This window comes from Scylla paramamosain, chromosome 45 (genome assembly GCF_035594125.1).
Source record: "Scylla paramamosain isolate STU-SP2022 chromosome 45, ASM3559412v1, whole genome shotgun sequence".
NCBI classification, from domain to species: Eukaryota; Metazoa; Arthropoda; class Malacostraca; order Decapoda; family Portunidae; genus Scylla; species Scylla paramamosain.
Window position 1 is genome coordinate 10,232,292 of NC_087195.1, and position 27,091 is coordinate 10,259,382.

Consider the following 27,091-nt stretch of genomic DNA (forward strand, 5'->3'; position numbering starts at 1 on the left):
TTATGTATTTATTTATTTTTTATTTTTTTTTTCTGATCTAGACAGCGATGTTTTGAAACTAACCTGCTATCATATATATAATCGAGTGGTTCTCAACCTCGGGGCCATGACCCCGAAGGGGGCCATGGCAAGAATCTAGAGGGACCATGGCAAGTATTTAAGGGGGCCATGCCGGGTTATTACAAATAATACATTTCTAAATAATGTTAGGAATCTGAATAATAATAAAAAAAAAAAAAACCTATAATGACTGTCCTGCCAGAAGAAAATTTTCTTCTTTTAATTGAATACTTTTTACCAAAGTTATATAATATTGTTACGAAAGTGTGTGTACGTGTGTATGTATGTATGTATGATTTGGGAGAAAAATGAAGGGGAGCCACACGGGAATTCATGAATTCATGAAGGTTGGAATGGAGAGAAAAAGGTTGAGAACTACTGATCTATACCTTATGTCATCCATTGCGTCAGTGCCACACTGCTCTGAGCTCCCTGTACCCATTCCTCGAAAGAGAGCAGCAATTTTTAGAAAGGAAAAACAGTTCAGAAAGTACGAAGTCACTGATCCATATCTCAGAGGCGCAACTAAGGAAAGAAACCCTTATTAAGCCAAACAAAATGACGTCAACGACCTGATCAAAGATCTTGGTCTAACAAAGTTCAATGCCGAGCTTTTGACGTCGAGAGTCAAATAGTGGAATTTGTTGGATGAATGTGTGAAATATCAGGTTAGAGAAAGCGTCACGAGCATTTTGCAAGCTTTTTTACTCAAGATGAGTTTTTTTGTTACAATGTGACCGGTTTGTTTGAGACAATTGAGTGGCGCCTCTTCATCGATAATTTATGCAGGAGCCTCAAAGCAGTGCTGCTTCATAAAGGGAACATGTATCCATGTTTTCCCCTCACGCACTCTGTCCAGCTCAAAGAGGAATACAATAGTATCAGGATCTTGCTAGATGCCTTGAAATATGAAGAGTACGGTTGGGAGGTTATCGGAGACTTAAAAATGATGGCCGTCTTGATGGTTCTCCAAGGCGGCTTTATTAAGTTTCTTGTTATCTTTCCCATTGGCAGAGCACGGACACCGTGGCACACTACCATAAGAGGAACTGGCCACAGCGGACCGAGTTTAGTGTCTGGAAGAACAACGTCAAATGGGAGGCACTGTTGGACCCAAAAAAAAGGTATTGTTTACTCAACTGTAGTTAAAATTGGGCCTTATGAAACAAAACGTCTGAGCTCTAGATAAGGAGTCTGCAGCTTTCAAGTATCTCCACGATTTCTTCCCTAAGCTGTCTGCTGCAAAAGTGGATGCTAGTGGTTTCGTCGGTCCAAAAATAAAGGTCATGGAGATCAAGGAGTTCCCCAAGCTCACTAAAACGGAGAAAGCATAGTGGAACAGCTTTGTCGCAGTGGTTCTTGGCTTTTGGGGAATCACAAATCCAAAAACTATATGGAGCTTGTTGAGACCTTGGTGAGAAATTACAGCAAGATGGGTTGCAGGATGTCCCTCAAAATCCATGTCCTAGACACTCATTTTGACAAATAGTTCAGCAAGTGCGAACTCCAACAACTGGGAAAGAATCGATCGCCACGTTCTTGGTAAAAGATAATTATAACAAATAACAGCACATATAAGGTTAAGGTATAAAACTCCGTTGGACTACTGCCATCAGTAACAAATTCCACCCACTGCCCAACAAAGTGATATATCTCTATCTGAATATTGTTTTTTACTACATCTGACATCTGACAAGGCCTGAGGAGGGAGTAACGTTTACTACACAGCTATTCACTTGAGTCCTCTGTGGCTGAGCACTCTGCCCGAGTCTCAGCCAACAGTAACATTTAACACGACACCACAACAACAATACGAATACAGATGAGTACCTACAGACGAAAAGGAGGGTAATTTACCTCTCACTGTAATAGAGCTCGGCCCGCACAGACACAGCCGAGGAGTGACGTCCCTGAATATGGAATGCGTTATGATTAACTACACTCCCTGGCAGACTACTATGGGGACTCTGATGCTACCCATATAGGCTGGGGCGTACGCACGGTGATTACTCAATTGTCCTGTTAAAGCAATTGGCCGGTCTAACTAAAAAAAAAATAAAACTCCTTTAAACAACGCTGTCTGCCTTCGTACGTCAATTTCGTGTGGTAACTCGACATACAATATAGCAGAAAGGTGTAACTTGACTCATTAAATTTTTTTTACCCAGCTTCTCCCATAAGTTACCAATAATTTATGCAAGATTATCGTCTTTTTATAGCAAGCTTGTGCGAATGATGGGAGGGTGTTGGCTGTCTGCCACCCTCCTCCCCCTTTCCCCCCCCCCGTTCCTTCACTGTTCCTCCCCCTCACCATTTATCATATAACTCAGGCGTTGAGTTTCTGGGCGCGGGTGACGCTGCTTTCTTTGTCCAGTCGGTCACTTGTCGTAAGGGAAGAATGCAGAGCCCTTGCATGTAGGTCGAAGGGATATATTAGAGAACCATTATTAGTAATTATTGCTAGTACGCATCTGCCTTTGCTAGATAGGATAAGCACTATTCACGGACTTGGCTGAGTGTGTGTGTGTGCCAGTTTAATTCGTGGTTTGTATTGTGTTGGGAGCCTGGGTGTGGTTTTCTGACCATCTCAGGTCCGATCGGTTGTGGTGTACTTGTGTGGCGTACTTCGTGAAGCCATGCTGCGACTGATTTATCATGTCATGATTGTCTAAATGGTCCCTAATATTCTTCGCGATTACTGACTCCATTATTTTACCTGCAACTGAAGTTAAGCTGACAGGTCTTTAATTAGACGGTAACGTTTTTATCTTCTTTCATAAAGATGGGTACTACATTCGCCTCCCTCTGCATTACCGGTACCTCTCCTCAGTGAAATTAAAGGTTCACTAATAACCTCTTTGAATTCCTTAAGTACTCTGGGATATATTTCGTCTGTTCCTGGTGATTTATTTATTTTTTTCAGCCTCTATTTCCTGTTCCGCTATCTCCTTAATTATGGAAATATTTGTCAGCTTCTCATTCTTTTCTGCTCCAAATATATGTCCGGTATTTCCTGTGTGCTTTAGTGGGTGAAAACTTAAAAAAATACTTGTTCAGAATTTTACTCATCTTTTCCCCAAAAGTAACTCCCCATCAGCTGCCTTTAATGGACGTATTATTATATTTTTTTTTTCTGTTTTTTCTTCCTATATGCCTGATAGAAATTCCTTGGGGTCAGTCTTCGCCTGGCTAGCTAATTGATTTTTAGCCTTCATTAATTTTCTGACTTCGAAAAAAAATTATATTGAGGTCTTAAATCCTCTTTTCCTGCCTTTAATCACATATATATGTATATATACATATATATATATATATATATATATATATATATATATATATATATATATATATATATATATATATATATATATATATATACTTCTCTTCCATCCTATGTAGTGTTTTAACCTATCAGTCATCCACCTAGTGTCATTCTTCTGAGATCTCATTGTTCTATAAGGAATGTTTGCTAACCGGCCTGGATGTAATCAATCAAAGAAATATTCAATCAACTCATCTAAATATCATGTCTGTATCTTGTCCTATCACTTCAATCCCTTCTCTGGATCCCCCAAAGACGAGGTACGTCTGGCGTTTTCCCTCCGCTATTTGGGGGTATCTGAGGAGGTATTATTCTGATTTTCCTTGGAGTGACTACTGGTTCCGTGTCAAAGAGTCCACTTCGTGTGCTGAGCGCATAACAGAGGTGATGGTGTCTGGCATAGAGGTGTACATTCCACACTCTTTCTCTCGACCTAAACCTTCCAAACATTGCTTTAACACAGCCTGTTCTCGAGCTATATATGATAAAGTGCACTTTAGCCTTCCACCACCAGAATCTCATACACTTTATATTTTTGCCCGGAATCATACCAAGTATGTTCTCCAACTAGCCAAAAACTTCTTCATTAATAGAAAGTGTCAGTCTTTCAAGAGCTAACTGCCCTCGTGATTTTTGGCGCCTAGGTAAAACCATCTCCAATATCTTTGCTTCTTCATCTTTCCTTCCTTTATTTCAACCTGATGGTACCATTGCTATCTCATTCATTTCTAAAACTGAACTCTTCGCTCAAACATTTGCTAAAAACTCTACCTTGGATGATTCAAGGCTTGTTCATCTCTCTCCTCCACCTTCTGACTACTTCATGTTACCCATTAAGATATTTTGCAGTGATATTTCCCATGCCCTCTCTGGCCTTAACTCTCGGAAGTCTTATGGACGTTATGGGATTCCTCCTGTTCATCTCCGAAAGTGTGTCTCCGTGCTTGCATCTTACCTAGTCAAACTCTTTCAACTCTATCAACATCTACCCTTCCTTTTTGCAGGAAGTTTGCCTACATTCATCTTGTTCCTGAAAAGAGTGACCATTTCAATTCCTCAGACTACTTTCCTACTACTTTAATTTCCTGTCTTTCTAATGTTTTTTAATCTACCATCAACAGGAATATTCTTAAACATCTATCACTTTACAGCCTTCTATGTGATCGCCAGTGTGGGTTCCGTCGACGCCACTCTACTGGTGATCTTCTTTCTGGGTTTCCTTACCGAGTCTTGGTAATTCTCTTTTAATGATTTTGGTGAAATTTTTCCTATTGCCTTAGACATTAAAAGATTTTAATAGAGTATGGCACAAAGCTTTCATTTCCAAGTTACCTTCCTACTGCTTTATCCTTGTCTCTGTAACTTCATCTCAAATTTCTTATCTGACCGTTTTTTTGCTACCATTGTAGACAGTAGTTCTTATCTTAAACTTATTAACAGTGGTGTTCCTGAGGCTTCTGTCCTGTCACCCACTCTCTTCCTACTATTCATCCATAATATAAATAAAACTTGTCCTATCCACTCCTATGCTGACGATGCCATTCTGCACTTTTCCACATCTTTTCGTTTTTTTTTTTTTTTATGTAGGAGGGACACTGGCCAAGGGCAACAAAAATCCAATAAAAAAAATTTTTAAAAGCCCACTGAAATGCCAGTCCCATAAAAGGGTCCTTCAAAAATTGAAGGATAAGTGTCTTGAAACCTCCCTCTTGAAGGAATTCAAGTCATAGGAAGGTGGAAATACAGAAGCAGGCAGGGAGTTCCAGAGTTTACTAGAGAAAGGGATGAATGACTGAGAATACTGGTTAGAGAACTGGTGAGAAAAACTGGCGGAGACTTCTCAGAACACCTAACTTCATAGAAGCTGTTTTAGCTAGAGATGAGATGTGAAGTTTCCAGTTCAGATTATAAATAAAGGACACACCGAGGATGTTCAGTGTAGAAGAGGGGGACAGTTCAGTGTCATTGAAGAAGGGTGGATAGTTGTTTGGTAGGTTGTGTCGAGTTGATAGATGGAGGAATTGAGTTTTTGAGTCATCGAACAATACCAAGTTTGATCTGCCCCAATCAGAAATTTTAGAAAGATGAGAAGTCAAGCGTTCTGTGGCTTCCCTGAGTGAAATGTTTCCTGAAGGATTGGACGTCTATGAAAAGACATGGAAAAGTGCAGGGTGGCATCATCAGCGTAGGAGTGGATAGGACAAGAAGTTTGGGTTAGGAGATCATTAATGAATAATAAGAAGAGAGTGGGTGACAGGACAGAACCCTGAAGAATACCACTGTTAATAGATTTAGGAGAAGAACAGCAGAAGTAGAACGGTTAGAAAGGAAACTTGAGATGAAGTTACAGAGAGAGGGATAAAAGCTGTAGGAGAGTAGTTTGGAAATCAAAGTTTTGTGCTAGACTCTATCAAAAGCTTTTGATATGTCCAAGGCAACAGCAAATGTTTCACCAATATCTCTAAAAGAGGATGAACAAGACTCAGTAAGGAAAACCAGAAGATCACCAGTAGAGCGGCCTTGACGGAACCCATACTGGCGATCAGATAGAAGGTTGTGAAGTGATAGATGTTTAAGAATCTTCCTGTTGATGACAGATTCAAAAACTTTAGATAGGCAGGAAATTAAAACAATAGGACGGTAGTTTGAGGGATTAGAACGGTCACTCTTATTAGGAACATGCTGAATGTAGGCAAACTTTCATCAAGAAGGAAAAGTAGATGTTGACAGACAGAGCTGAAAGAGTTTGACTAGGCAAGGTGCAAGCACGGACGCACAGTTTCGGAGAACAATAGGTGGGACTCAATCAGGTCCATAAGCCTTCCGAAGGTTTAGGCCAACAAGGGCATGAAGAACATCAGTGAGTAGAATTTTAATAGGTACCATGAAGTAGTCAGAGGCTGGAGGAGAGGGAGGAACAAGCCCAGAATCATCCAAGGTAGAGTTTTTAGCAAAGCTTTGAGAGAAAAGAGTTCAGCTTTAGAAATAGATGTGATAGCAGTGGTGCCATCTGGTTGAAATAAAGGAGGGAAAGAAAAAGAAACAAAGTTATTGGAGATATTTCTGGTTAGATGCCAGAAGTCACGAGAGGAGTTAGATCTTGAAAGGTTTTGACACTTTCTGTTAATGGAGGAGTTTTTGGCTAGTTGGAGAACAGACTTGGCATGGTTCCGGGCAGAAATATAAAGTGCATGAAATTCTGGTGATGGAAGGCTTAAATACCTTTTGTGGGCCACCTCTCTATCATGTATAGAACGAAAACAAGCTATGTTAAACCAAGTTTTGGAAGGTTTACGACGAGAAAAAGAGTGGGGAATGTACGCCTCCATGCCAGACAATATCACCTCTATTATGCGCTCAGCACACAAAGACAGGACTCTGATACGGAAGCAATAGTCATTCCAAGGAAAATCAGGAGAATACCTCCTCAGGTCTCCCTAACTAGCAGAGACAAAACGCCAGAGGCACCTTCGCTTAGGGGGGGGATCCTGAGGAGGGATTGGAGCGATAGGACAAGATACAGATATGAGATCGGAGGAGCCCAACGGAGAAGAAAGGGTGACAGCATAAGCAGAAAGATTAGAGGTCAGGAAAAGGTCAAGAATGTTGAGCGTATCTCCAAGACGATCAGGAATACGAGTAGGGTGTTGCACCAATTGCTCTAGGTTGTGAAGAATAGCAAAGTTGAAGGCTAGTTCAACAGGATGGTCAGTGAAGGGAGAGGAAAGCCAAAGCTGGTGGTGAACATTGAAGTCTCCAAGAATGGAGATCTCGGCAAAAGGGAAGAGAGTCAGAATGTGCCCCGCTTTGGAAGTTAAGTAGTCAAAGAATTTCTTATAGTCAGAGGAGTTAGGTGAGAGGTATACAGCACAGATAGATTTAGTTTGAGAGTGACTCTGTAGTCATAGCCAGTTGGTGGAAAACTCGGAAGATTCAAGAGCGTGAGCGCGAGAGCATGTTAAGTTATTGCGCACATAAACGCAGCATCCAGCTTTGGATCGAAAATGAGGATAGAGAAAGTAGGAGGGAACAGAAAAGGGGCTACTGTCAGTTGCCTCAGACACCTGAGTTTCAGTGAGGAAAAGAAGATGAGGTTTAGAAGAGGAGAGGTGGTGTTCTACAGATTGAAAATTAGATCTTAGGCCGCGAATGTTGCAGAAGTTAATGAAGAAAAAGTTGAGGGGGGGTGACAAGAAACTTAGGGTCGTCGACAGAAAGCTGTCCGACCTGGGACATTTAGGGCCCCCTCCCCAGATGGGGACTCCGAGGCTGGTGTAGGAGTCGCCATGATAATTTTGAAATTTTTGAGTGAAGGGTGTGTGTGTTATTAGGTGCTTGTAGTTTTGTGTGGAGGAAGAGAGTTGTCTTTAGAGGGCAGGCTGTGATTGCCCCCTTGTGTTGTGAGACACAAAGGGAAACGTTCAGTGAGGTCACAACTGGGTTTAATGATAAGTTCACAGCATTCATTATCGTTTCGGCAGGTGTCTACTGCCTCCTCCTCCTCCTCGTAGACGTCTAATCCTTCAGGAAGTAAGCACTTCATGCAGAGAAGCCACAGAACGTTTGACTTTTGTTCTCTCTAAAATCTATGATTGGGGCAGAGCAAACGTGTTATTGTTCAATGCTTCAAAAACTCAATTCCTCCATATATCAACTCGCCAGACCCTTCAAGATAACTATCCACTCTTCTACACTGAACATCCCCGGTCTGTCCTTTACTCATGAAGTAAACTGGTACTTCACATCTCTCTAGATAAAATAGCTTCTATGAAGTTAGGTGTTCTGGGTCGTCTCCTCCAGTTTTTCTCACTCCCCGTCTGGTAACTCTGTAGACAGGCCTTATCCGTTCATATATGGAGTATGCGTCATATGTATGGGAGGTTCCACTCAAACCGCTCTTTTAGACAGTGTGGAATGAAATAAAATCTTTTCTTTTAACTATGTTCAGTTTCTCTCATCGCCGCAATGTTGCATCTCTTGCTGTCTTCTATCGCTATCTTTATGGTAAGTGGTGTTCTGATCTTGCAAACTACATGCCTGCCCTCCTACTATGGCCTCACTGCACAAGACTTTCTTTTTCCCTTATCACTATTCTGTCCACCTCTCTAATCTAAGAGTTATCCAGTATTCTCAGTCATTCATTCCTTTCTCTGGTAAACTCTGGAACTCCATTCTTGCTTCTGTATTTCCCCCTTCCTATGATGTAATTTTGTTGCCCTTGACCGGTTCTCCCTCCTACATAAAGAAAAAAAAATAATGATAATAATAATTCCCTCATCCTGACTCCCTCCATTATCTTCACGCCATCTTCCACCAATCTCAACCTCACCTTACTCCTCTCAGCATGACCTGACCACCCAACCCCAAAGTCGCATCTCAGCATATCTTCCCTATCCTCCTACTCATCCGGTCATTTTCTTCTCCTCCAGCCCTCCACCTTACACCTCTTCACCACCATCACCTTGCCTTATCTCCCTCACTCTTTCCTGGATTTCACCTCCACCTCCGTCCGTTGCCAGTCAACTTCCTGTAGGTATCTTCTTAAACAATCATAAGTTCCTCTCCTAAGGCCAGATATTTTACTAGTGTTTAAGCTTCTAGAAGATTACTCCCATTATAATTTGTATCTTATAACAATGGTCACTGTTATCTAGCTGTCCTGCAACCTTCACCTATGTGACTGCTTCCTTCCTGTTAGTCAGAATTAAATTCAGTGAGTTTTAAGATTACCTATTAAAGAAAAAAATATCCTGAATTACATAAAGACATTTTTCTGCTTTACTGTTAAAATTCCCCTGCTTTATTGTTATAATTACTCTGCTTCATTGTTAAAATTCTTTTGCTTCACTGTTAAAATTCTTCTGCTTCATTATTATAATTCTTTTTCTTCACTGTCACATATTCATAACTATAATATGTGAAGTCGTACTAATCAAAATGTTTAAATATTCCATTTTCCATATTTCAGAGATATTTGTCCTACTTCTCTTCGTCTTCCACTCTCTTCAATATGGTGGCCCAGGCCACCTCGTGCCCGGGGCTCTTATAACCCCTATTTGCCAAGTATCCTTGGTTGAGGATTACTTATGGGTCCGATATCCGTATATCGACTTTGAAGTTCCTAAAATAAAATGTCGGATTTAGCAGATCAGCTGACAAAGCTGATCTGCTGACAAAGTTGCCATAAACGAGATGGGTAATAAACATTTATATAGTCAATACTCTAACAGTCTTCAACTCTTACTCAGCGACAGACAGTTTGTAAAGGATACTGTTCTTAATGCTTTAAATAATTACGTCTGCTCAACAGTCCAAAAGAGGACTGGTGGATGGAACAGAACAATTTGGGAGTTTGGTCTTCTTCTACGGCTGTTCCCATGTTCATATTGGGCGTTCGGTATAAGTTGGGAAAAACTGCCAGATTTTTCTTCTTCTGCGGCTGCTCCCATGTTCATATTGGGCGTTCGGTATGGGTTAGGAAAAACTGCCAGATTCGCAAGCCAACTGAATGGTACACATAAAAGGCGGTAAGGTGGAAGATTGTGTCATCAAACCAACTAATAAAATATCAGGAACATTTTTAGCCGCCATCATCAAGCAGAGAACAAGAAATTTGGCAAAATGAGCTAAATACTTCGCACATTATCTCGGATTTGGGATGTATCATCACTTTGGGACGAATGCTATTTATTTTTTCCTCTCATATAATCTTACTTTATCCATTTAAGTTATACACTTAACGTACAAGTATATAAATCCTGGCACATATGAAAGAAAGAACCATGTTTTGATACCAAATCTAAGTGGGACATTGGTGAAGAATATCTGTCGACATCGTGTCTCCCAATGTTTTCTGTGAGTTGCCGCTTGTCTGTTTACATCATGTCTCCTTAATGTCTTTCCTGAGTTGCCGCTTTCTTCTTTGGAAATACAACTCATCCTTTCACACCATGGCTCTTCTTTCCTGAGATGTTCCTGCAATCAACCACGGTATATGTAGAGGCTGGGGATTTTACAACAGCACTACAAACTCGTATCTCTCGCCTTGGGTTTGTTGGATGTTTTGGAGAAGTCAGTGTGTCTGATATCGGTCAATCCTTTCGTCTCCGCACAGTTTCAGCTGTCACAATACCCTGGCAGCACAAATAATACTTACTCAACTCTTTTGAGGATCTACCAGATAAAACTTTGGTCCCTGTACAAACCAGTGGAAAAAATGTTTCAAACTAAATATGTAGCAGGAAACTAGAAATAAATGTAAAAACACTGAGAGTCTAGGTGCGCGTATTTAGCTTATAATAACTGTTCTGTGGAGTGTATCACAAGATCCCGTTGATACTGTTAGCATGAACGCTTAAAATCAATATTTTGTAGTTTATAGTACATCACGATGTATCACGAGAGGCGGTGTTAGAATGTGCATTTCCACAGAATTGTGGGAATAGTGATCGACCCGTACATTAAAACAGCCGGCGGTCACCGGCAATTCAGCCCACAGCAAACGCCCCAATTATCTCGCATGCTTTCGGGAACTGCCTTAGATAGCGATGTAAAGGACTTACAGGACCGTTATACCAAGCTGGTTTGCAGCAGCCATGTCAACAAATAAGGTGACTCAACTAAACTGCAAACATATTGAACGACTGAATCATGCGTACATACTTTCCTTAATTACACTAAACAAGTTCGGATTTCCATTAATCAAGCTTTTGCGAGGCTACACGAACAGTATGCTTTTCACGAGGCTTCCTTATTATTTTCTCCTTTGCAAACCTCTGTTTCCTCTATTATGCATGCTAATGAATTGATTCTCAGAAGTGTGGTAGACGTTTCCCATGATAGGGTTACTTTTTTTCGCTTTTTTGCCTGCCCTAACTTTGGCACAGTAATTACTCACTACTTCCTATTTTTACTGGAGCAAATTTCCTTCATTACTACCCACTCCTCAGTTCCATGCTCGTTTCGGATGCAACTGTGGTCCATGTTCCTTTTCGATCCCAGAGAACCTATACTTTACTTTTACTTTACTATACTTTGCTTTACTTTTGTCCGGCTTCTCTTCTTGCCTTTGTACCATGTGTGTGAGCTGTCACTTATACGTACAGACGCTCTGTGGAGTTTGTCTCTGTGCCCGTATTCCCATTCCCATTCCAACACCTTACTTTCATAACAGCTTCATGGGACGTCATTACTTCTTTCTTGAACCCATATCTGTCTCTGTGAAATGTGCTTCGGGTCGTTTCTCTTCCACAGTGTCAAGTTACTTTTCCATTCTAAAAGTGTGTTCCGTAACTTCTTCCAAACTGACTAGTTATTCGGAAATACTACACCAGGATTTTGTGCCAAAAATTTTCAAAACAGTTGGTATATGAAATACCAATATTTTTTCTGTAAAGCATGTCACCAACTTTATTTCAGAGCTCACTTTTGCAAATTTCTTTAAGTTAGAATCGCTTGTCCATGACATTCATTATCCTTCCTTCATCATATCATTTATTGTTACGTTGATTTTTATTATCCCCCTGTATTGTTTCCTTAAAAGGCTTTCGATTTTGTATGAATTCCTTAAGGCCAGGGTCTCTCCACAGGAAACAGGCCACGACTCCAGTATATGAAAAGGATAGGTACATGTCTTTAGTTATGTTTCACGCGAAGACGCTCGAGGCAGGTGACCGAGTGATGTACCCATAGATAGGTAAGGATAGGTAGGAACACACTCATTGTTAAACATTACGGAAGTTGTCTGTTCATTTAGTTTACGAAATTTCCTTTGTTTTTCATCTGTTTAAATGTCATCATCTACAGCAACAGGAGGCACCACCCTGATCACGAGGTGCTCATGCAAAACACGGATGTTGTGTCTTTGCGGTGTAAGCGGGACGTGACTGGAGGTGGGCAATTTGTAGCTGGGTGTGTGCGCAGACGGGAGTGAGTGCTACCTAGGAGCCTGTCGTTTGTCCTGTTGAACTAAGTGGGGTGTGAGTGTGTGCACAAAAGTATAAAATGTGGTGTCGCTGCTTAACAAAAAAAAAAAAAAAAAAAAAAAAAAAATTACGCTTTCTTAACGTTTCTCAAGTAATATGAGACGTAACACTGCTAAACATTCCCCACGTTACTACATAATCCGGTAACGAGTGAACTCTCCTGTTTGTTGATGTAAATAAATTTCATATACTGTTTTAGATTGGAACTTTATCCCAATATAACGCTACTTTAAATGAAGTGTTCCTGCCGCTGGCGTGACAGATGGACGAGTAGGGGAATAATAATTTAAGAACATGGCAAACCCTACGTTGCTCAGTTATACTTAGAGTTCTTTTGCTTCGACGCAATAAGTACTGGGCAACGCGTGAATAGATGTTTCCAGCATAGAATTCAATAGAAGATAGGATATACACCAAATACACTCTAAAGCACGATGAGTATGTTTGTTATAAAACCAGGCAATAGGTGTTTTAAGCTGTGGAGCAACTGAGAGGTTCTAATTTTTAGACGCATCGCAGACCTGGTCATACGGAGCCCGCCGGCACACGGTACGGCAAGTGTCGCGCCGCAGTTATGATTACGGCGAGTGACATGTTGCTATAAATGACACTGTGTTTTCACTGTGTAGAGATTTTTCTACATTCTCATTACACTATCGTGTTCATGAGAGTTTTTTCTCCTCAATGTAATAATATATTTCAGCATTCAATGACTAACTGTTGAAAATAGAGATCATAAGTGAAATATGGTATAAATATTTTTTATTTTTTTTTACATCTTCACAGTTCAACTCGTGGAGATTTAGCTACATTCTGATAACACTATCGTCTTCACGAGAGTTTTTCATTTTTAATGTAATAAAATATCAGAGCATTTAATGACTAACTGTTGAAAATAGCGATGCTAAGTGAAACATGTTATAAACATTTTTTTTTTACGTCTTCACAGTTCAACTCGTCATTATACCATTTACTTTTTTTTTCGTTTTGTTAAGTTTTTACAATACATATTCATTCTAGTCACTGCTGAGTTTGACGGTGTTAACCAAAACTGGCTATCCCGTATATGAAGTGAGTTATGGCATATAATTCGCACATTTTTCGCGCTTGAGCTCGAGCTGTAGTGATGAGGCGACAGTTGCGCGAGTTGCGAGGCAGAAATCTTTGCTCACATACAGTAAGTCTAAATATGCAAAATACACAAAATGTTAAGTCTGACAAAGAAATGTCATAAAATAAGAAAGATGTGCCGTCAAAAGTTACCCATAGGGAGACCATTCCGAGACTGAAATCGCAATTTTTATATGCGATGGACACCAAAAGATGCCAAATCATCGTTGTACCTTCTAGAAGCCAGGTAGAGCGGTAGTTTGTAAAGATGTGCGCTAATAAAATTAAAACGCCCCAACAGGAGCGAAGGACTCGGTCCCACTGAGGTAATTAAATAAAATAAATAAATGAATAAAAATGTGGTAATTAAATAAAATAAATAAATGAATAAAACTTAAAAAAAAAAAAAAAAACTATATGGATTAGGTGAGTTAAAATTACCTAGATAAGGCACGTCACGTATTGAACTAATAATAAATAAACATTTAGAACAATGAAATAGCAACGTGTAAGATATAATGATAAAAGATGGTTGGGCAGACATGTATCAGTCTCAACAATTACTATTAGTATATATGTATATTTCATTATTTCATACATTCATCCCATGTGTACTATGGCCAGCCAGTCGTTTCTCCATCTCTCAAGGGAATTTTACACCCATTCCCAGTCCTTAGAAAAAACACCTGCGTACATATGTTCGTTTTCCTTCCTGGTCATTTCTCCTTCTCAAGGGAATTTCACACTCACATCCAGTCCTTAGGAATGACACCTGCGTTCCCTTTCTCTACCTCTCAAGGGAATTTCACACCCACTTCCAGTCCAGGGAGAGTTCATTCGGAGTTTAGTTCCAGTTCAATCCCAGTCAGAGTCGAAGTCAGTCACTCACCCAGTCACGAGCAGTCAGTCTTGGTCTCTCACCCAGTTCCGCTCAGTCACAGTCAGCTTGAGAGGTGCTGCTCAATCATCACCCATATCACTTCAGAGAGAGAGAGAGAGAAAACAATCAATCGTCACGTTTTAATTTCGTCTCGAATCAAGTGTGCAGTATTTACCTATTATTAAATCAAGAAGAACTCTCATCATCCTGTCTTCTTAGCACAATCGATACAAGTGGTGGCAAAGCGGTGTTGTGCAATCGAAGACACACGAACTCATAAGTACACACCAAAACGAGAATATCACGCCCTATCGAGGCAAGTGCGACGCTGATAGGCCAAGTGCTTTCTCTCTCTCTCTCTCTCTCTCTCTCTCTCTCTCTCTCTCTCTCTCTCTCTCTCTCTCTCTCTCTCTCTCCCCTGGCCGCTCCCCACGTGCTCCCACGTGACTCGCCCCTGTGGCCGCACTCTGCTCCTCCCACGAGCACCCTGTCATCGCCACCATCCCAGTGCTCACGGACTTGTTCCTTCATCGAGCCAATCCCCACCCACCACCCTCTCCATCAGTGCTCACGGCCATCCCTCATCATCGGACGACATTCCTGGGACGTTCTACGTGCAGCCGTCATCACCACCTTCTCTCTTCGCGGACCCGTCCAAGGTCATCTCTTCCCGTCTCCCGCAGCTGTGTTCCTCCAGTCATCTGCTGTCACTTCCTAGCCATCATTTAAGTATCAATCTGATCCAGATTATTCTTGCTTTTCACTCTTCCTTCTTCTGTTATTAAGTGGTGCCTATTTGTCTATTTGTCTACCTGTCTGTCTGTCTGTCTGCCTATCTGTCTCCTGCCGTCTGTCAGTCCGTCTGTCTGCTATCAGTGTTTATATCATTCCCTTCCGTCTTCATTATTATTGTTGTTGGCTGTGTTATTATTTTGTGTATTATTCTGTGTTATATTGTGTGCTGTGTTATCATATTGTGTGTTTTTATATTTCTTTGCCTATTATTCCTAAATTATCTGTACACTTCACGTTGCTCATACAAACACGCTCACAATCTCCATTCTCTCCATTACCTGCCACAATGTCTATTTGAACCACCGCTACTCCTCATATCACCTTCATATACAAATCTCATCACCTTCCTAAATTTTTCTGGTACTGGTACAAAGACTGTTCATCAGTTTATTTAAAGAGTTTAGGAGGAATGCACTCGACGTGCAGTCACATCTGATAAGGAAAAATCTCTATTTTAAAATCCCGCATCTATCACGAATCTTCGAGTCTCGCTGGCCTGTTGGTGAAGTCCGACAGATTTGCTTCTCTCGCCACCTATGATGACTTCACCACTCACCTCAGAAATAATTTCCAGAGTCATTCCAAGCTTGAAGCCACTCATTCTCTTCTCAAACTCTCCAAATATATCTCAGAACTCGTCCGCTCACACGCTGATGACTCAGTGTCATCAGATAGGTTGAAAACGCTTACAGCTTATATCTTTTTCACCTCCTATCTCGATGCTCCCAATTTCCAGGTCGCAAGTGACATCGAATTCCACAGATCGGATTACATATATGATGTTTGCAAAGTAATTTCTGGTAAGAGTCTCTTTCCCACCTCTAAACCTGTTCGAGCTCTTGTTGCTTCCTCACCTGACTCACCCCCCCTCTCCCCATCACCCACCTTTCAATTACCCTTCTCCTCGTGGACATTACATTGGACGCATATCCCCTTCATCTCGCTATGAGTACACTCGATCGAAATCAAGATCAAGAAATGTCACCTGCAACCGTTGTGAGCTGCTAGGTCATGTTCTTGCACAGTGTGTTCTTGCACAGTGTAGAGTTGTTCTCGAGAGTTCAGGAAGACACTCTTTCAATCCTGAAGCATTCTGTTCCTTTCACAAACGGGAAGGTCACTTTTTACAAGATTTCAGGCACTCACGCACAATCTCAGCTTCCACAAACATCGTCGGAAAACTCTTCGCGGCCAATCCACCACAATATCGCCTATCCTTAAGTGTTCTTACTATGTATCAAAGCATCGTATAAAACACAAGGTATGCTTCACACATCCTCCTATCTCAGCACTTCCTTCAATTAACATTCGATATGCTGGAATACTCAATGGTATTACCACGGATGTTATGTGTTACTCTATCACACAAAGCTTTCTTTGACACGGTTGCTGCAGTTAACCTTATCAAAATGGTTGTATTTCGGATACTCTCCTCCTCTTCTCAGGATCTCATAACTACATTACCTCCTGATGTCAGTCTCATTGGTATATCTGGGAAAATTATCTTACCTCACGGGAAAGTACTCTTATCACTGTCTTTATCACCCCAGGAACTAGACATATGTGACTATTTTTATATTGTATGTGATGTATCTTTCAATGCTGATCTTCTCATAGGCTTTAACACCATGTGCAAATATGACATCAGTCTTTTCCCTGCCATCAATGAAATCGCTCAAGAGGATATTTATATTCCTACTGCTCTTTCCTCTGATACTTCCTCTCTTGCTGGTGTAGTGGCATCTGCTGCAACTCTTCCTTCTACTAGCGATCAGATGTTATCTATTCTTGTATTACGTCACTTAACTTGCCTGTCTCACAGCCTCATTCTCAATCAACTTCCCAGTCAGACCACGGTGTAACTCCTTGTAAACACATTTTATTAACAGATTAGGTAACGCTATCTGAAGGTGCTTTATATGTTGTAAAAGCTAAGGTTAAGTCTGCTGTATCAGGCACTGATATCCTCTATTATGCACAACAATCTCCATGCAAAGGTGTTGTTGAGTTAGAATCCGTTCTTACCACAATCGATGACAATGGATTCTGCAAAATTTGTCTGAAAATTGTCACATCTACGCCTGTCAAGCTCAAAGCAGGTGTGCTACTTGGAGAAGCCTTGCCTTATTCTGAGAAAGTTGAAATCTTGGATGATTTACCTTCTATCAATAATGTATCTATCTGACAGCCATAACATATCTTCTCTCCCGCCTATGACGAATGATCACATATCTGTATTTGATTTCCCATGATCTCAACATGAATTAATCGCTCTCATAAATTCTTTCAGGAACATTGTCTCGCTCCCTGGTGAACCTCTGGGCCACACAGACGTCATCACTCATGTTATTCATCTGACGCCTGGGTCCAGACCATCTTAAACCCCCAGCTATAGGATGCCACACAGTCGTCGTTGTCTGCTTGATGAAGCTGTGCGCAGTATGCTACTTCAGGATGTAGTGGAACCTGCCTATTCACCTCGTAACGCTCCCTTGTTACTCGTTCCAAAGAAACAAAGCGATTGGCGTATCGTTGTCGACTTCAGAAAACTCAATGCACCTACCATTCCTGACTGTTATCCTAAGCCGAGATTAGGTGATCTTCACTCTCTCGGAGACTGATCGTTATGCTGTCACAGAGACCTTCAAAGGCAACAACTTCACTGCTTGCTGTCATCTCACGATTCAAGAATTTAATCCTACAATTTCATATTTCCCTGGTAAGGCAAACTCAGTAGCAGATGCACTATCACAATGACACTGTTTGTCCTTCATGACAGAAAATCCTGCCTTGCCAACCATGGATGAAATAAAGAAACATCAACGCTCAAACGCCTTTTTTTTTTTATGTAAGAAGGATACTGGCCAAGGGCAACAAAAATCTAATAAAAAGAATGCCCACTGAAATGCCAGTCCCCATAAAAGGGTCAAAGCAGTGGTCAAAAATTGATGAATAAGTGTCTTGAAACCTCCCTCTTGAAGGAATTCAAGTCATAGGAAGGTGGAAATACAGAAGCAGGCAGGGAGTTCCAGAGTTTACCAGAGAAAGGGATGAATGATTGAGAATACTGGTTAACTCTTGCGTTACAGAGGTGAACAGAATAGGGGTGAGAGAAAGAAGAAAGTCTTGTGCAGCGAGGCCGCGGAAGGAGGGGAGGCATGCAGTTAGCAAGATCAGAAGAGCAGTTGGCATGAAAATAGCGGTAGAAGACAGCTAGATATGCAACATTGCGGCGGTAAGAGAGGGGCTGAAGACAGTCAGTTAGAGGAAAGGAGTTGATGAGAAGAAAAGCTTTTGATTCCACCCTGTCTAGAAGAGCAGTATGAGTGGAACCCCCCCAGACATGTGAAGCATACTACATACATGGACGGATAAGGCCCTTGTACAGAGTTAGCAGCTGGGGGGGGTGAGAAAAACTGGCGGAGACGTTTCAGAACACCTAACTTCATAGAAGCTGTTTTAGCTAGAGATGAGATGTGAAGTTTCCAGTTCAGATTATAAGTAAAGGACAGACCGAGGATGTTCAGTGTAGAAGAGGGGGACAGTTGAGTGTCATTGAAGAAGAGGGGATAGTTGTCTGGAAGGTTGTGTCGAGTTGATAGATGGAGGAATTGAGTTTTTGAGGCATTGAACAATACCAAGTTTGTTCTGCCCAATCAGAAATTTTAGAAAGATCAGAAGTCAGGCGTTCTGTGGCTTCCCTGCGTGATATGTTTACCTCCTGAAGGGTTGGACGTCTATGAAAAGACGTGGAAAAGTGCAGGGTGGTATCATCAGCATAGGAGTGGATAGGACAAGAAGTTTGGTTTAGAAGATCATTAATGAATAATAAGAAGAGAGTGCATGACAGGACAGAACCCTGAGGAACACCACTGTTAATAGATTTAGGAGAAGAACAGTGACCGTCTACCACAGCAGCAATAGAACGGTCAGAAAAAAAACTTGAGATGAAGTTACAGAGAGAAGGATAGAAACCGTAGGAGGGTAGTTTGGAAATCAAAGCTTTGTGCCAGACTCTATCAAAGGCTTTTGATATGTCCAAGGCAACAGCAAAAGTTTCACCAAAGTCTCTAAAAGAGGATGACCAAGACTCAGTAAGGAAAGCCAGAAGATCACCAGTAGAGCGGTCTTGACGGAACCCATACTGGCGATCAGAGATAGAAGGTTGTGAAGTGATAGATGTTTAAGAATCTTCCTGTTGAGGATAGATTCAAAAACTTTAGATAAGCAGGAAATTAAAGCAATAGGACGGTAGTTTGAGGGATTAGAGCGGTCACCCTTTTTAGGAACAGGTTGAATGTAGGCAAACTTCCAGCAAGAAGGAAAAGTAGATGTTGACAGACAGAGCTGAAAGAGTTTGACTAGGCAAGGTGCAAACATGGAGGCACAGTTTCGGAGAACAATAGGAGGGACCCCATCAGGTCCATAAGCCTTCCGAGGGTTTAGGCCAGCGAGGGCATGGAAAACATCATTGCGAAGAATTTTAATACGTGGCATGAAGTAGTCAGGGGGTGGAGGAGAGGGAGGAACAAGCCCAGAATCGTCCAAGGTAGAGTTTTTAGCAAAGGTTTGAGCAAAGAGTTCAGCTTTAGAAATAGATGTGATAGCATTGATGCCATCTGGTTGAAGTAGAGGAGGGAAAGAAGAAGAAGCAAAGTTATTGGAGATATTTTTGGCTAGATGCCAGAAATCACGAGGGGAGTTAGATCTTGAAAGGTTTTGACATTTTCTGTTAATGAATGAGTTTTTGGCTAGTTGGAGAACAGACTTGGCATGGTTCCGGGCAGAAATATAAAGTGCATGAGATTCTGGTGATGGAAGGCTTAAGTACCTTTTGTGGGCCACCTCTCTATCATGTATAGCACGAGAACAAGTTGTGTTAAATCAAGGTTTAGAAGGTTTAGGACGAGAAAAAGAGTGAGGAATGTACGCCTCCATTCCAGACACTATCACCTCTGTTATGCTCTCAGCACACAAAGACGGGTCTCTGACACGGAAGCAGTAGTCATTCCAAGGAAAATCAGCAAAATACCTCCTCAGGTCCCCCCAATTAGCAGAGGCAAAACGCCAGAGGCACCTTCGCTTAGGGGGATCCTGAGGAGGGATTGGAGTGATAGGACAAGATAAAGATAAGAGATTGTGATCGGAGGAGCCCAACGGAGAAGAAAGGGTGACAGCATAAGCAGAAGGATTAGAGGTCAGGAAAAAGGTCAAGAATGTTGGGCGTATCTCCAAGATGGTCAGGAATACGAGTAGGGTGTTGCACCAATTGCTCTAGGTCATGGAGGATAGCAAAGTTGAAGGCTAGTTCAACAGGATGGTCAGTGAAGGGAGAGGAAAGCCAAAGCTGGTGGTGAACATTGAAGTCTCCAAGAATGGAGATCTCTGCAAAAGGGAAGAGGGTCAGAATGTGCTCCACTTTGGAAGTTAAGTAGTCAAAGAATTTCTTATAGTCAGAGGAGTTAGGAGAGAGGTATACAGCACAGATAAATTTAGTATGAGAATGACTCTGTAGTCGTAGCCAGATGGTGGAAAACTCGGAAGATTCAAGAGCGTGGGCACTAGAGCAGGTTAAGTCATTGCGCACATAAACGCAGCATCCAGCTTTGGATCGAAAATGAGGATAGAGAAAGTAGGAGGGAACAGAAAAGGGGCTACTGTCAGTTGCCTCAGACACCTGAGTTTCAGTGAGGAAAAGAAGATGAGGTTTAGAAGAGGAGAGGTGGTGTCCTACAGATTGAAAATTAGATCTTAGACAGCGAATGTTGCAGAAGTTAATGAAAAAAAAAGTTGAGGGGGGTGTCAAGACTCCGAGAGAGGGGACTCCGAGGCTGGTGTAGGAGTCGCCATGAGTTTAAAATTTTTGAGTGAAGGGTGTGTGTGTTATTAGGTGCTTGTAGTTTCGTGTGGAGGAAGAGAGTTGTCTTTAGAGGGCAGGCTGTGACTGCCCCCTTGTGTTGTGAGACACAAAGGGAAACGTTCAGTGAGGTCACAGCTGGGTTTAATGATAAGTTCACAGCACCCCCTGAACAGTGCTTTAGACCTCACTGAGAGTAATTATCGTTTCGGCAGGTGTCTACTGCCTCCTCCTTTTGTTCTAGTATTGCTTATTACCTTGAATCTGGTGATGAGACAAATCTTCCTAAGTTGCAAGTGAGTGCTGATACGTTTTTCATACAAGACGATCACTTATATAAGTCGAGTGATCTCTCTACTGACGATTCTTGTGAGCGTTTATCTCAGCTCGTGCTACCTCAGTCGCTAGTAAATATCACACTTAACCACGTTCATGACTCATCCCATGCAGGACATCCAGGTCGGGACAGATGCCTCGCGAAGGCAAAACGATTATATTTCTGGTTGACTATGAGGAAGGATATCTTTCAACACTGTGTGCTCTGTCTTCAGTGTGCTTCACATAGTATCTCACTCGCAAACGATAGTCCATCGCTTCAATATCCCATCCCTTTCGCTCCTTGGGATTCAGTCTCTGTTGATTTGCTCAAATTTCCACTTACAGAGAACGGTTATCAGTATCTTCTAGTTTGTGTGGATAGTTTCACTTGTTTCACCATTCTTGTTGCTCTCAAGGACAAAACTGCTACTTCTGTTGGTCAGTCAATCAACAACATAATTTGTCCTTATACTTCTTCTCATGTCATCTTATCTGACAATATCGCTGAATTCAATAACTCTGTCTTACAGGAGATTTGTAAAGAATTTCATATCAAGAAATGTAACATTGTTCCTCACTAACCCAGTTCAAACAGCAAAGTAGAGCTTTGTAATAAAAGTATCCTTGACGTTCTGCGTTGCATAAGCAAAACACTCCTTAGATGAATAGCTTCTTCAGATGGCCTGCTCTATCAACTCAGCAATCGACTCCACCATCAACAAGTCTCCACATTTCGTGCTCTTTGGTACCAACAAGCGTCGTCCATATGAATTTCTGCACAGCGCACCACGTCCTGTCTACAACATAGATGACTACGTCAAATGTCACCTCCGCGATTTTCAGTTCAATCATAAGCTCATTCACGATCGCCTCACTGCATCGCAGACTAAAATGCTGCCGAAACAACTTCGTAGAGCGACAGATTCTTCCGTTAAAATCGGCGATATAGTCTTCGCCAGAGTCCACGATCGTAACTCTAAATTAGATCCATTGTTCTTTGGGCCACACCGTGTAATCGAATCTCTCCACAGCCACAAAATGAAAATTCTAGATCTCAAAAACTTAGGGGACCAGATCGTCCATGTCGATCATTTGAAGTCTATGATGAGTGTGCATATAAGGTATCAAATTCTGATTCAACAGATCTTTAAAGTGACTCAAGCTTAACCACACATGATGAGTGTGCACATAAGGTATCAAATTCTGATTTAACAGATCTTTGAAGTGACTCAAGCTTAACCACACACACTCCTTCTTATAGACTGAAATTTCGTTATCATTCCAAGGTTTAATCATCCAATTTCAATATCATTATTTCTCTTTACTTATATGTGTTGTACATGCATTATATTATCTTATCATGTCTCTATGTTATTATTAAGGTTCTCGTTTCTTACTCTCTCTCTCTGATGTCAGGTATCATCTGTTAATTGCTCCCATCCTACTGCCTTATTGTTAAATCCACATGCGAGGGTGCATTTTTTTGAAGGCATCTGTATCAGTCTCAACAATTACTATTACTATACGAGTACATATATATATATATATATATATATATATATATATATATATATATATATATATATATATATATATATATATATATATATATATATATATATTATACTATTCATATATTCATCCCATGTGTACCATGGCCAGCCAGTCCTTTCTTCACCTCTCAAGGGAATTTCACACACACTTCCAGTCCTTTGGGATAATACCTGCGTACACATGTTCGTCTTCCTTCTTGGTCATTTCTCCTCCTTATCTATCTCAAGGGAATTTCACACCCACTTCCCGTCCTTAGGAATAACACCTGCGTTCAGTCCCCTTTCTCTACCTCTCAAGGGAATTTCACACCTCACTTCCAGTCCAGAGAGAGTTCATTCCGAGTTCAGCTACAGTTCAGTCCCAGTCGGAGTCAGAGTCAGTCAGTCACCCAGTCATGAGCAGTAAGTCTTGGTCTCTCACCCAGTTCTGCTCAGTCACAGTCAGCTTGAGAGACGCTGCTCAGTCATCATCCATATCACTTTAGAGAGAGAGAGAACAATCAATCGTCATGTTGTAATTTCGTCGCGAATCAAGTGTGCACTATCTACCTACTATTAAATCAAGAACTCTCGTCATCGTGTCTTTTATTCGCACACATCACTACATCAACCAGCTACCCACGACCTCCAACTTACCAGAATCACCGCCTCACTCTGGCCCTCCACGCTAAAAACACTCCATGCATCATCATAGACTGGGCAAGTAACAATCATCAACTCAGAACAGGGGTGACAATCAAATCTGATACACTGGCGCACACAAACTAAAACAATTGATGGCCAGCAAAACTTTGATACAGACAGAGAACTGGAAGGAGAGATGAGACAGGATGGATTGGAATAGACAGGCAAACGATATGGTCAGGGGAACCAAGAAGGCATCGTGCTCTGTAGAGGGTCACATACGTTGATGTTCATATGTATATAATTATCTGCTTGCACATGAAACGAGAGAGAGAGAGAGAGAGAGAGAGAGAGAGAGAGAGAGAGAGAGAGAGAGAGAGAGAGAGAGAGAGAGAGAGAGAGAGAGAGAGAGAGAGAGAGACTCTTTTTCTTCTCTAGTGTTGTACGCCTTCAATACAATACAGTGCAAGCGTGTAATGTGATAAATATATGCGTATGTATATGAAATGCAAAATGATGAACGGAGATAAATATGCGAATGGCTGTTCTAGATGAAAATCTGCTGCCAGCCACTTATCTTGAATAAAGTTCTGCTACTCACGACTTGTTTTGGATATTATTGGTGTTACCTGCTGCTACTGCTGATTCAGATAAAAGTCACCGCTTGCTTACTGGTTGATAGACTTACTGGGTGGCTGGGGATGATGGTAGCAGCACAGATGATGGTGACTCGTTGATTGGCAGCATGGAGTTAGTAGGTATTTGTTGATATTGTGGTTAGAATGTGCGAGTAAAGGTAACACAACAGATACAGTTACTTTTCTTCTTTTAATGATGAAATAAATGAATATAGAACACGCGTGATATCGAGATACATTGATTTTGACGGACATGACGGATGCTTCTACTCTCTCTCTCTTTCTCTGATCTGAACTCTGTTTGATGACAGTGTGATGACTGACTGACTACAACTCGGCCCTATATTTATGTGGAAGAAGTGGATCAGGGTCAAAGAAAACTGACCAATGGGAAGATGAAGGGATTAGGCCAATCGTGTGTCTGGAAATGGAATATCTGGTCCAATCATTAGGTGACCTTAAACTGACCAATGACCTATGAGCTTTGCAAGACAGCTGTTGCCCCTAGTGACACAGGCGGAGATGCGAGGTGTGATGTTCCGTTGAGTGGAAGAGAGGAAGGAGAAAAAGGTTAAAAATAGGACAGACTAACCACTTAGAGACACAGTGAGCACGTTGAATAATGAACAATAAAATGCATATATAATGATAATAATGACTGATACATGGCTGTAGGATAAGAACATTACCAGCACAGATAAAAAAAAAAAAAGCGTTATGTGACAATACAGGATAGAAATATAACTGAACCTAGAATATTGATCTTGGAATAGCGGGTAGAGTATACGAGTATAATGTTACACTACGATATAGATTAAGATATTATTTAGAATACATTAAGTAACTTATATATGTACACTTACAAGACAAGGAAGGACGAGGGAACGGCGAGGGCGCGCAGTGGGGACACGGATGGAGTGAGCGGCTGTCAGAAGAGCTTTGTCCTGGTGCCCTCACTTATCAGCTCTGTGAGATCCATGGGATTAGTGGGATAGATAACTCCCAGGAAGGGCAGGATGTAGGTGATGTTTTATCATTTTTTTATTTTTTTTATTTATTTATTTATTTATTATTATTATTATTATTATTATTATTATTATTATTATTGTTGTTGTTGTTGTTGTTGTTGTTGTTGTTGTTATTATTTTATTCTTTTTTAGATCAGATTATGACACTGCTTTTATGATAATTTCTTGGGACTATATACTAGACTACTTTCAACTCCTGAAAAAAAAAAAATACAACTGAATTGATAACCACCTATAAATATCATTGTGGGTATTTGTAATTCATTAACAAATATGACGCAATGACGCAAAGAAAAAAAAATGTGTGCCTAATCTCAGATAAGTCTTGTGACGCCAGCTGACTAGTGGACATCATTATTGCTAACACTTCTTATCTTGCTGTCTGTTACACACACAAGGGCTGTTACAAAACAAACGACATAGTGGCAGCTGTAACAAGCAAGTAGGCATAAAATATTCGCTTAGTAATTTGTTTAAGCATAGTGTACATACTGTCTACGCTAGACTCTAGTTCTTGTTTCGATCAGCAAGTTTCCTCAAAAATGTACTAATAATGGTGACTCTTGATGTTGCACTGTAAGCTAATAATAATAATAATAATAATAATAATAATAATAATAATAATAATAATAATAATGACAGCTTATCCTAATTAAGTTTAAAGCGTGGTGTGTGTGTGTGTATCAATAAACTATCTATATATCTACCTACCTATATAACTGTGCGTGTGTTCCTTATCGTGGCTTGGTTTGTAAAAGGATAACCAGGCAGATAAGTTTCTACCTGGAGAGGGGTCTATAAATACCCCCCTAACATATAATTTCTCAATTAGACTTAATTGATGTGTTCTGATACCTGACCAAACTATCAATATGTTAATTCCTGCAGCCTTCGAGATTTTATATCTAATTTCCAATAAAGATGCATCACCTCGCTTCTTACAAACCTCACCTTCTATTTCTCACTGAATTCTAAGAGTCGGAAGTCATTAACAGGAGATTCTTCTCAGTTCCCTCTTAATTTCTCGATCCTCAGTTCCAATTCAAAGATGACTGGTGCGTCTATGTACGCAACTATATAATTTGGCCCCATGCCCACGCCTTTGAGTCTCCAGAATTTTGCACAATTTGGCGAAAACTTCATTGTCTCTCTCATAAAATGTATATGCAGTGCGTATCTCTCATCTATTTATTTTTGGAAGTGGGGTACATCTTCACACATTTTGTGCCCTGCAGAGAAATCTGTAAACTTGGAGACCTTATTGTTACCGACCACCTTTGGCTATCATTATCTTTCAAATACCTCCCTGATAAACAAGCCTTCAGATTTACTATTCTCTGCACGTGACCTAGACCAATTAGTTCAGCACATTACCTGCATTCCTGAGCATCTTAAAGATGCACCCAACATTTCACTCCTATTAATGATAACCCTTTAACATATTCTATCTCTGTTGAACTTCGAGTCTAATGTTATTTACGTGTCCTGCCCCATCGCCACAATGCCGCCTTTAGCCTCACCAAGCGGGGATGCTTCTGACACTACAAGTCTTCTAAGTGGGAGACCTAACTCGGCTTTATTTTCCTGGAATGTCTTTTATCTTCTTAATGTTCTTTTATCTCTTTACACAGAACACATAACCAAGGCGATTGTATCTGGTATGGAGGTTCACATTATACTTAGACGCAAAAACAAGATGGAAATGTTAGGTGTCCTCATAGGCCTATAAAGGAAAATTGACAGTGGTTAGTCAGGAGATCTACTGATCTCTGACTTTCTGTAGGTGTAGTCACCAGCAACTACCCCCATCAGCAAACGAGGTTGTAGACCATAATGATATAGTGTCTGTGCAATTTAATACATGCGTGTTGTTAGAGGAATACTTGGGACTTATAAGGATGAGGGGAAGAACAATCTTCGGG

General features: G+C 40.9%; 1 protein-coding gene across 3 annotated transcripts in view; it reads right to left on the minus strand.

The window, feature by feature from the left end:
* LOC135094348 (mucin-2-like) overlaps positions 1-25,112 on the minus strand; it is a 55,270-nt gene extending 30,158 nt beyond the window's left edge. For 2 of the 3 annotated variants that reach the window (XM_063994382.1, XM_063994380.1), the window contains exon 1: positions 25,005-25,112. The gene's annotated coding sequence lies outside the window, so the exon portion shown is untranslated. Of the gene's footprint in view, positions 1-14,365; positions 14,456-25,004 lie in introns of all 3 variants that reach the window. The other variant, XM_063994381.1, reaches the window with a different exon arrangement.
* Between the last annotated feature and the right edge of the window lie 1,979 nt (positions 25,113-27,091).